The 8,947-nt window shown below is 36.6% G+C and overlaps 1 protein-coding gene across 1 annotated transcript in view; it reads left to right on the top strand.

The window, feature by feature from the left end:
* The window catches only part of KLHL15 (kelch like family member 15), a 33,819-nt gene extending 31,224 nt beyond the window's left edge, over window positions 1–2,595 (top strand). The window contains exon 3 of the mRNA XM_007463965.1: window positions 1–2,595. This exon is cut by the window's left edge and continues 2,699 nt beyond it. The gene's annotated coding sequence lies outside the window, so the exon portion shown is untranslated.
* The last annotated feature ends 6,352 nt before the right edge of the window (window positions 2,596–8,947 follow it).

The raw sequence follows: 8,947 nt of genomic DNA, 5'->3' as shown, positions 1-8,947 counted from the left end.
TTTTTTTTTTTTTTTTTTTTTTTTTTTTTTGCTGCTGCTGCCACTGAATATAAAATGGAAGAGTGAAATCATGGAAATGTGAAGACTTGTTTCATTTTTGCAATTAAAATAGACAACTATGAAAAAAACCTGATTTTAAAACTCTACAGCTGGAGGCTAGAAACAGTCAGGTACATAAGTAGTTTTTTAAAAAGCGAAACATTGGGATTGGCTTTAGAAATCAAGTTAATATTCTTTTGTATATGAGACTTAAATTTTTATTAAGTGGTCCTATCATTTACTTTCAGTTTCTAAAAATGAAATTCAGTATCCTGTTTCCCATGGTAATATGGGTAAAAGTCTTTTTCTGCATCTTAAAAATCATTTTTAGTCATTTTATTTTTGAAAACTAGGAGTTAGATTAGACGTTTAATTCTTTTTCTAATATATTAGTTGGCTTAGTGTTTTATATGTGTGCCGTCTTGCTTTAAAGAAAATAACAGTAACGTCTTCATTATTTTCCTCATTGTTGTCTTTTGCTGGAAAAGACCGAGACAGGGAACCCCATCAGGCTTTAACACTCCAGTGGTGGTTCTCTTTAATTGCTTAGATATGACTTCGTAGTCCTAGTTAAAGTAAGATCTGGGCAAACAATTGAATATTCTTGGTCTTTATTGTAAAAACACAAGGCCAAGATCAAAGTTCATGTTTTGGAAAATTTGTGAAATCTTTTAACTTGAACTAACTCTGGGTTTAGCTTCACACGTAAGTCATGTCTGACCTGATGTTAGCTGTAATCAATTTTGAGCTTTAAGAATAGTTGTTATTGCTTGGGTTCTGAATGTATGAGAAAACTCTTCTGTTTATATGTAGTGCTAATTTAGCTTATTTTAAATCCATGATTAACTTACATTCCCTTTTAAAATTATGGTTTAATTGCTGAAAGAGATTTATTTTTGTTATACTAAACTATGGAAAATTTTTTCATAGAATTTTTTTCAAGTTTATTTTTTGTGTGCTTCATTTGGAACCATTTTTGTTTATATACATTATATGTGCTCAAAATAGTTTTTTTAAAATTAAGTAAGATTTAAAACTATACAGTGTAATTGCTGTGATCTTTGTGTGTTAATTTTCACTTTACATTTTAAATGCCAGACTTTACAAAAATAGCTGATTTTTGTTAATTGCATTTTAATTAGAAACGTTCTCTTCCGTGTCTTTGACCTTCTAAGTTTTTATTTTAATCTGCTTAAAGAAAATCCTTGCACTACAACCTTTTCATAAAATTCAAGATTCTCAGTTGAAGGTTTTGTATTGGAAGAAATACTACTGGTTTTTAAAAAGTAAAGCTTAATTAATAGAATTGTTAGCTTTTCTTGAGACAGCTTTCTCTGTGTCCTCATTACTCTGTGTGAGTGTTACTATAATTTGTGAAATATTGACTGAGCCCTTCACTTATCTTTTCTAAAGCAGCACCTTTGGACACCTCATTCTGGGAAGCCTGCTCGAGTCATAGTAAAGGACACACATTTGTGTGGGGAGAAGTGGTAAAAATGGTTTTGTCTTAATTACATGAAACTAAGCTTTAAAATATTTTATAACAAATTATTTGAGCTGCATTATCTAAACATGTCAAACGTTCAGTGGGACTATTTTTATATATGTATATGTGGTTGTAGGTCATAACATTTCAGTTTATAATATAAATTGTTATTTCAGTTTATAAGCTATCTCTCAGAAAAGACTAGCTCTTTTGAGAATACGTAATTTAAAATTTTGGACTGAAGTAAAACACAACATAGATAATAGTGTAAATTAGATATAAATGAGGGCTATATAGCAGTAAAACTGCTTGTGCCATTTTTCCTGTTTGCCTATTATACATTTTTTATTTTTTTTTTGTACTCTGAACATTTTTAGGGATCATACGTTCTATCAGATTAGAGTTGGTTTGGGGATAAATATCTTCTAAAAAGAGATTTATCTTAAAAATGAAATTTCTGAAAAATTAGTTTATCAAGAGTTTATAAAGTCAAATATTCAATAGACATAGACTGGAATAGGTAAACTCATGGAAGTCGTTTCCTTTCGGTATACCAGTATAACTTCAATATTACACGAGTAACATTGAGAGAATGCTGTCAGCTTTGTTTGTTCCTCCTTAATGTTCTTAGATTTTCTTTTTACATCTTTGGGAACAACTACATTAAAAACCTTATTAATCAGTATATCAGTAAGGATTAGGTGTTTGCTTTCTGAAGCAATGTTCCAGTGAGGTGATCAGAGAGGTTATTTTCTATCTAACTTGTATATGCCCTATACCCCTTGGGCATATTTTGTCTATAGAAAAAATATTTTGACCTTTAGGTACATTTTGGGCCAGTAGTCAAATAATCCTAGGGCCGATTTAAAAATCTTAGAATAATTTAAGTTTTGCCTTTTATACCTGTTTTGGAAGCCTTTACATTTTTGTCAGGTAATTTTTCCCAAGCCGTGAATATAATCTATTCAAAACATGTTTATGCTATCCATTCTGTTTTTAAATTGAAAAAAAATGTTAAAAGTGTTTATGAAGAAAAGTTTAAATAAAATATTTTTAATCTTTAAAATATACTTCATCTCTTATTATTTACTATCTTGATATAATCTATCACTTTCAAAGTCGCTCATGACTTGATTAACAGTATACATTTTGTTTTCCTTCAACGTGCCAAGGAAGTGCCACAAAAATGTAATTCCTACCGATGCTTTCAGCCACAGATTGAAATGAGAGCATTTGAGTGAAATTATTTACACTTACGTGCAATGGAAATTTTATAGTGAAGCCAAGTAATTAAAGTTCCACTAACAGTTTTGCAGAATGGAAATAGAGAACTGAGAAAAAGCATTTATAAGCCCTCAAGCCTTAGTTTGGTGATTTCTAGATTTCCTTAGCATTTTTGATTCATTGTTCTTAAAGGCATTTCTGAAATTAGGGAATCCGGTAGAAATGAATCTGCTACAACACAAGCACTTGGATATATCTAGGCACATGTGTGCCTTCTTTAAAACGGACTCCTGAGAAACCTGGACAGGATTCCCTGGATCCTGGCCTCAAGCCACCTTTCCCGCCTCTTTCTATCACTTCCCGCACTCTATTGTGTTGTGATCTTTGCTAATTTCCAGCTTCAAATCGCTTGCCTTGTTTCCCCTTCCCTGCTTGCAAAGCCCACTTACTTCGCAAAGCGCAACTCAAATGCTCTCCTCCCCTCCTGAAACCTGTTTTCTCTCTCCCATGGAATTAACTGCCTCTTCTATGCTCAACACATTTATAGCTCTTATTTCACTTCATTTTGCATGCTAGTTGGGTGTAATTCCTTCCACAATTAGATCATAGTCTCCTTGGATGAAGGACCTTCTTTTATTCCTCTTTGTACCCTCATATCTAGCATGACACTTTTTGTACACAATAGGCACTGAGCTAAATGTTTATTGCTATATGAGTTACAAAAAGATTCTGTAGGCATTTGGAAGAGGGAGATAATATAGTTCCTCAGGGTTTTTGTCTCTGCTTTTTTCTCAGTCTATACATTCCCTGTCCAGTTTCACCCACATCTATGGCTTCACCTACCACTTTTATTCTGATACCTGTTAAATCTCTATTTCTCAGCCCAGAGTTCCAACCATCTTCTGAACATCTCTCACATGTTTTATCGGAATCTCAAACTGAACAAGTGCAAACCTCAATACATTATCTTCTCCCCCCCAAACCTGCCCCTTGTCCTGTATTCCATGTATTATTATGTGGCGCTACCTTTGCCTTTCTCCCACTTCACCCCAACGTCTTCACCCACTCCTATCACTTTAAACTCTCAACTGCCCTCACCTTGCCATCCATACTGGCCTCCTGGAGCTTTCTCTCTGATCTTCTACCTCCACAATCCATTTTCTACACTGCTTCCAGAGTGAAATTTCAAAAGGTAAATCTGATCCTGAGATTCAGCAGCCTTTAGTAATCCCCCTTCACCATGAGAATAAGATTCAAACTCCCTAGCATGCCGTTCGTACCTGTTCAGTCTCTCTTGTGCCCTATTCTCTAGCTATGCAAGCTGCTGGGAGTTCCCTGAATATGCCATGTTCTCTCCAGCCTTTCTGCCTTCACACATGATCTTTCCCTCTTCTTTTACTGGCTAACCCTTACTTGGCCTTCAAGAACCAGCCTGGGCATCATGGCCTTTGTCATCTTTTTTAAATGTCCCCTTGGTCTTACCATAGCACCTTGTGGATACCTAGACCCCACCTCCTCTAAAACTTGATTATAAATGTCTTCTTTACCTTACCTTTAACTGTACTCATTGAGGACAGATGCTGTCTTTTTATTTTCCAAGAGTCTGACTTAATGTCTGGCACATGATAAGTCTGCCTTAATAAAAATAGAACCCAGAAACTTGGAAGATCACCAGTGAAATACTCCTGGTGAGGAGGGGCAGCTGTATTAGAGAGCTAGATTGTCTGCCAAAATTGACCTCCCAGAGGAATTTCCCTCCATTCACTTTCCACTACCATCGCTCCTATGTCTAAAAGGTTGATGCATACAGCTATCACAGTTGTCAACAGATAGTTCTTCCCTTAATATCCAGTATTTCTGACCCAGGCTGAAAATGTCAAATAAAACAAGACCAAAGGGTGTTTTGCAGATCATTAATCCCCTGAAATGCTCTGGGGGTGGGGGGGGATAGTGTTCAGTGGTCACGATAATCTGAGGAAACCCTACATATCATTTCTCTTTCTTAGAGAATCTCAAACATTAGCATGTTAAAAGGCTCTGAGAAGTCCTTATGTAAATTCATTTGATTTTGTTTAGCTAGGTGTAAATCAAACATTTGACCACGGAGCTCTTTTTTTCATGGAATATATATGATCCATGAATGCTCTTGAAAAAGCCTGGCTAAGGAGTAACTGAAAGAAAACGAGCACAGAGGACCACTGATTCAGGCCCTCTGGTTTACAAAGTAGGACTTAACTCCTGCAGCTCCAGTTAGTTTCCAAGCTTGAAGTGAAAATCTTGCCAAGGCAACATTACCCTGGGGATTTCACATCCCAAGGAAGGTCCCACCTTCTCCTCCCAGGAGTAAGATAAGTTTGTGTAATTAATTTGTACAACTTGTATGATTTAAGGAGCAGGATTTCCAGAATGGCCAACTAAGGAGCTCAGCAAATCCTCTCCCTAAAAAAACAATGATAAAAGTGAACAAACTTGTCAAAAAAAATGTAAAGACTCTGGAAATTGACCAAAGGCATCCAACAACTTGAGAAGCACTTATTCAAGAAAATGTACTGAACCTCAGTAAGGACAGTGGGAGTCTGATGTTTTAGCCTGGGGCTGTTCTCATGCTAACTCCTTGTCCCCCAGCTCTGTGGCATGGAAATTCTACCAGGGCCATTGGAGGGGTCTGACTTTCTTTGGAATGGAGTGTGGAGAATCCCATGTGTCAGTGTGGCCGACACTGCAGCTAGCCTGAGGTCTCAATAGTGATTGGGTTTAGCAATAGACTAGTGGACAGACCAGGAGATCTTGTGAATGAGATATTTACTTTAACCCTGGTGGTCTAGGAAGCTGTGCTTATGGACAAGGCTGTGTGTAACTAAGGGGAGACGTAAGAGGGCCCTAGCAAGCTACTTGTCCCTGGCTGGATGTGAGGCCTTGCAAGCACAGAAAATAAAAGCTGTTATAGACTTGGAAACTGCACAGACTTTGAATGCATTCCCGAGGCCACACACAGAGATTGCTCAGCAAAGGGCAGAAGCTTTACTGGCTCAAGGTGTTTAAGTGTAATTTCTGACCAATAATTGGCTGACCACAAAGCTGTGATGACTCCGGTGATCCCTGGGCATCCCAGTTTAAAAATAAAAACAAGAGTTTAAAAAAAAAAAGAAAAAAAGTGAGCTGAGACATCAGTGGTTGTACATGGGTGGGGGAGGGGGGCGGGGAATAGCCACCACAATTCCTCCAGGCAAGTCACTAAACTAACACACAACAAACCAAAAAAACAGCAAAACAACCCCACAGGATCCAGAGTTGCTACGATATATTATCTAATGAAAAATTGTGAGACAGGCTAAGAAACAGGAAAGTGACTCATACCTAGGAAAATAAGGAGTCAATAGAAAGCTGTCTCAGGGATCAGAGTGTTATGGAGATGAGTGAGATTAGTTTTGTATCCTGTATTCCACATAAAATTTTATTAGAAACAATTTCACAAGTCATTAAAATTTCTTTGAAAATATTTGTAGTGATTGCTTAGTGTTACATAATATGGCTGTACCATAATTTATCTAACCATGCCCCTCTTGTTCCTATACTACATTTAAAAAATTTCTTTCATTTGATATGTTCCAGACTTACAATTGTTTCCTAAATGTAGTTTTGTAAGATGGAATAAAAAAATGAACTGAAGTCCCTGACAAATATTGCTAGGTTAAGCTCCAGGAAAGTTGTACAATATTAAACTCACACCAGCAGTGAATTTGAGTTTCTCTATTACCATACCCTGTACTTAGAAATAAATAAATTAGCAATTTAATAGATGAAAATTGTATTTTAATTACTATTTCTTTGATTATAGTGAGTGTTGAATAATTTTCACATGTTTATTTGTCATATATGTTCTGTGAATTCCTGTTCCTGTCATTTATGCATTTTTCAATGATATTTTGGTGTTTTATTATGGATTTTGAAGGATTCTTCATCAACTATGCTTTGTCACTCTTAAGTATAGTATTTCAAATGATGACTAGGTATCTTTAGTTATTGGCAATTATTAAAAATATCACATTTCATTAAATATGGAAAGCAAATAAAACAATTTAGAGAAAACAAAGGGATGGAAAATATACTAATGTAACAAAATGATTAAGAATCAAATATATTTGAGAGACAAAATACTGAGAAAAGCATGTTATACATTACAGATTCAAAAGAAACCCTAAACAGCATTCTCCTTAGATCTGGATTATGAGAATTTTCTTTGTAGGGTTCCATCTTCTGTAATGAAAACATACATTCAAACTGTTATTGAATACCTGCTATGTGAGTGCTAGTGGGAGTGAAAGAAAAGATCTACTTTGCTCTCAATCTAATGAGGAAACAGAAACACCTAAAAATCACTTAAGACAAGGTGCCAAGTAGAAGGAAAAACAGGAATGCTGTGAGAGCTCAGAGTTATAGTTACTATTGATGAGAATCAGTAAAAGGTTCATGGAGGAATTGGCATTTCTACTTGGTCGTGGAGATTAAGTTGGATTTCTCTAGGTGGAGAATATGAAAAAGGCTTTTTAAGAAAGGATGGGCAAAAAAGCACAGGATGTCGTCACATGAGGCAGGAGGCTCTGACCCAGGCATGCACCCAGATCCAATCTATCAGTTTTCTATTCAAGTGGATTCTAGTTCTGGTAGAAATAATCAACATAGAATAGCACCTAGTAAAATTTGTTAAGATGAAAAAATGGCTCATTTTTATTTAGGGGCTCATTTATTTTAACTCATTAAAAAATTTTTTATCTCTGGGAATTAAAAAAAACACCAACCATGGAAAATTTAGACTCCATAAAAATAATCAACACAATATAACTGACAATGGCAAAAACTTTATACAATTATATTTGTAATCTTAGGTTGGACTCCGTGGAAGCTGACTCCATCTGAGACTAGAATGAGAGTATTAGAATGATCTAAGAGGTCATTCCAGAAAGCATCAGTAGGGAGGTGGGAAATAAGAAAGGGCTGGGGATGAGCCAGTAAAGGGTATATCAGCAAGCAGTTTTTCACTGGGGGTGACTGGGGCTCAATCCCACCCCTTTCCCCGGGGTACTGGGAAAAACTGTGTAGAGCTCACCTGAGTCATCTCACCAGAGGACAAGGAAGCTAGGATATTTATCCTCCAACTGCTGTCCGTCATTGGCTCAGGGTTACTCCCAGGTAGACAAAATTGCCATAAAAGTAAACTCAGGCTGCTCTTCGTTGCGGTGCACAGGCTTCTCATTGCAGTGGATTCTCTTGTTGTGGAGCATGGGCTCTAGGCACGCAGTCTTCAGTAGTTGCAGCACGCAGGCTCAGTAGTTGTGGCTTGCAGGCTCTAGAGTGCAGGCTCAGTAGTTGTGGCGCACGGGCTTAGTTGCTCCGTGGCATGTGGGATCTTCCCGGACCAGGGCCCGGACCCGTGTCCCCTGCATCGGCAGGCGGACTCGCAACCACTGCGCCGCCAGGGAAGCCCTATTGGGACAAATTTTAAAAGAGGTCTCCATGGTGACATTTTTATGAACAAGAATTTTCCAGATGAAAATAATTTCAGTAAAATAAAAGCAAATAAATTTAAATATATACTAGAAACATTTTACCTGCATTATACAGAAAAATGATATCAAGGAATTAAATTGATTTGAGTTTGCTCAGGAAAATATGTTCTTCATTAAATTTCATCAATGTTGGCATGATTCTGATTAGAATGTTTGTACTCACAAACATGGAGTCACAGTGTCCTCGGCTCAAAAGAAGAGGAGGATCGAAACATCCTGTTCTTGAATTGCTAGAGGCCAAAAAATGAAGAGGATTTGTGCCAGGGGAAATTGCATGGGTAAATGCAGAGTGGGAAAGCATATGGAATGCTTTGGGAATGATGAATTCCTCACTGACAGAGCTATGGGAGCAGATGTTAAGAAAAAAAAATCATATTCATGAATATTCTGTGGATCTGCAGAGTCCTTTGTTGAAAGCGGATAAGAGAAAAATTGGATATTACAGTCCTCCAGTGAAACTCCTCACAACTTTTCACTAATATCCCATGACCTTACAGAAAAGAATAAAAACCCATTAAAATAATGAAAGATTGACAGGCAACATAATATAAAATTGTGAGCAGCCCTGAAAATAATTTTAAGGCAGATGGAGTTAGACTGAGAAAAATAGATCCATACTTCACATTATGGA

Source organism: Lipotes vexillifer, unplaced genomic scaffold, assembly GCF_000442215.2.
Source record: "Lipotes vexillifer unplaced genomic scaffold, Lipotes_vexillifer_v1.1 scaffold587, whole genome shotgun sequence".
Lineage (NCBI taxonomy): Eukaryota > Metazoa > Chordata > Mammalia > Artiodactyla > Lipotidae > Lipotes > Lipotes vexillifer.
The sequence above is the reverse complement of the archived record's forward strand: the minus strand, read 5'-3'. Positions and strand labels throughout refer to the sequence as shown.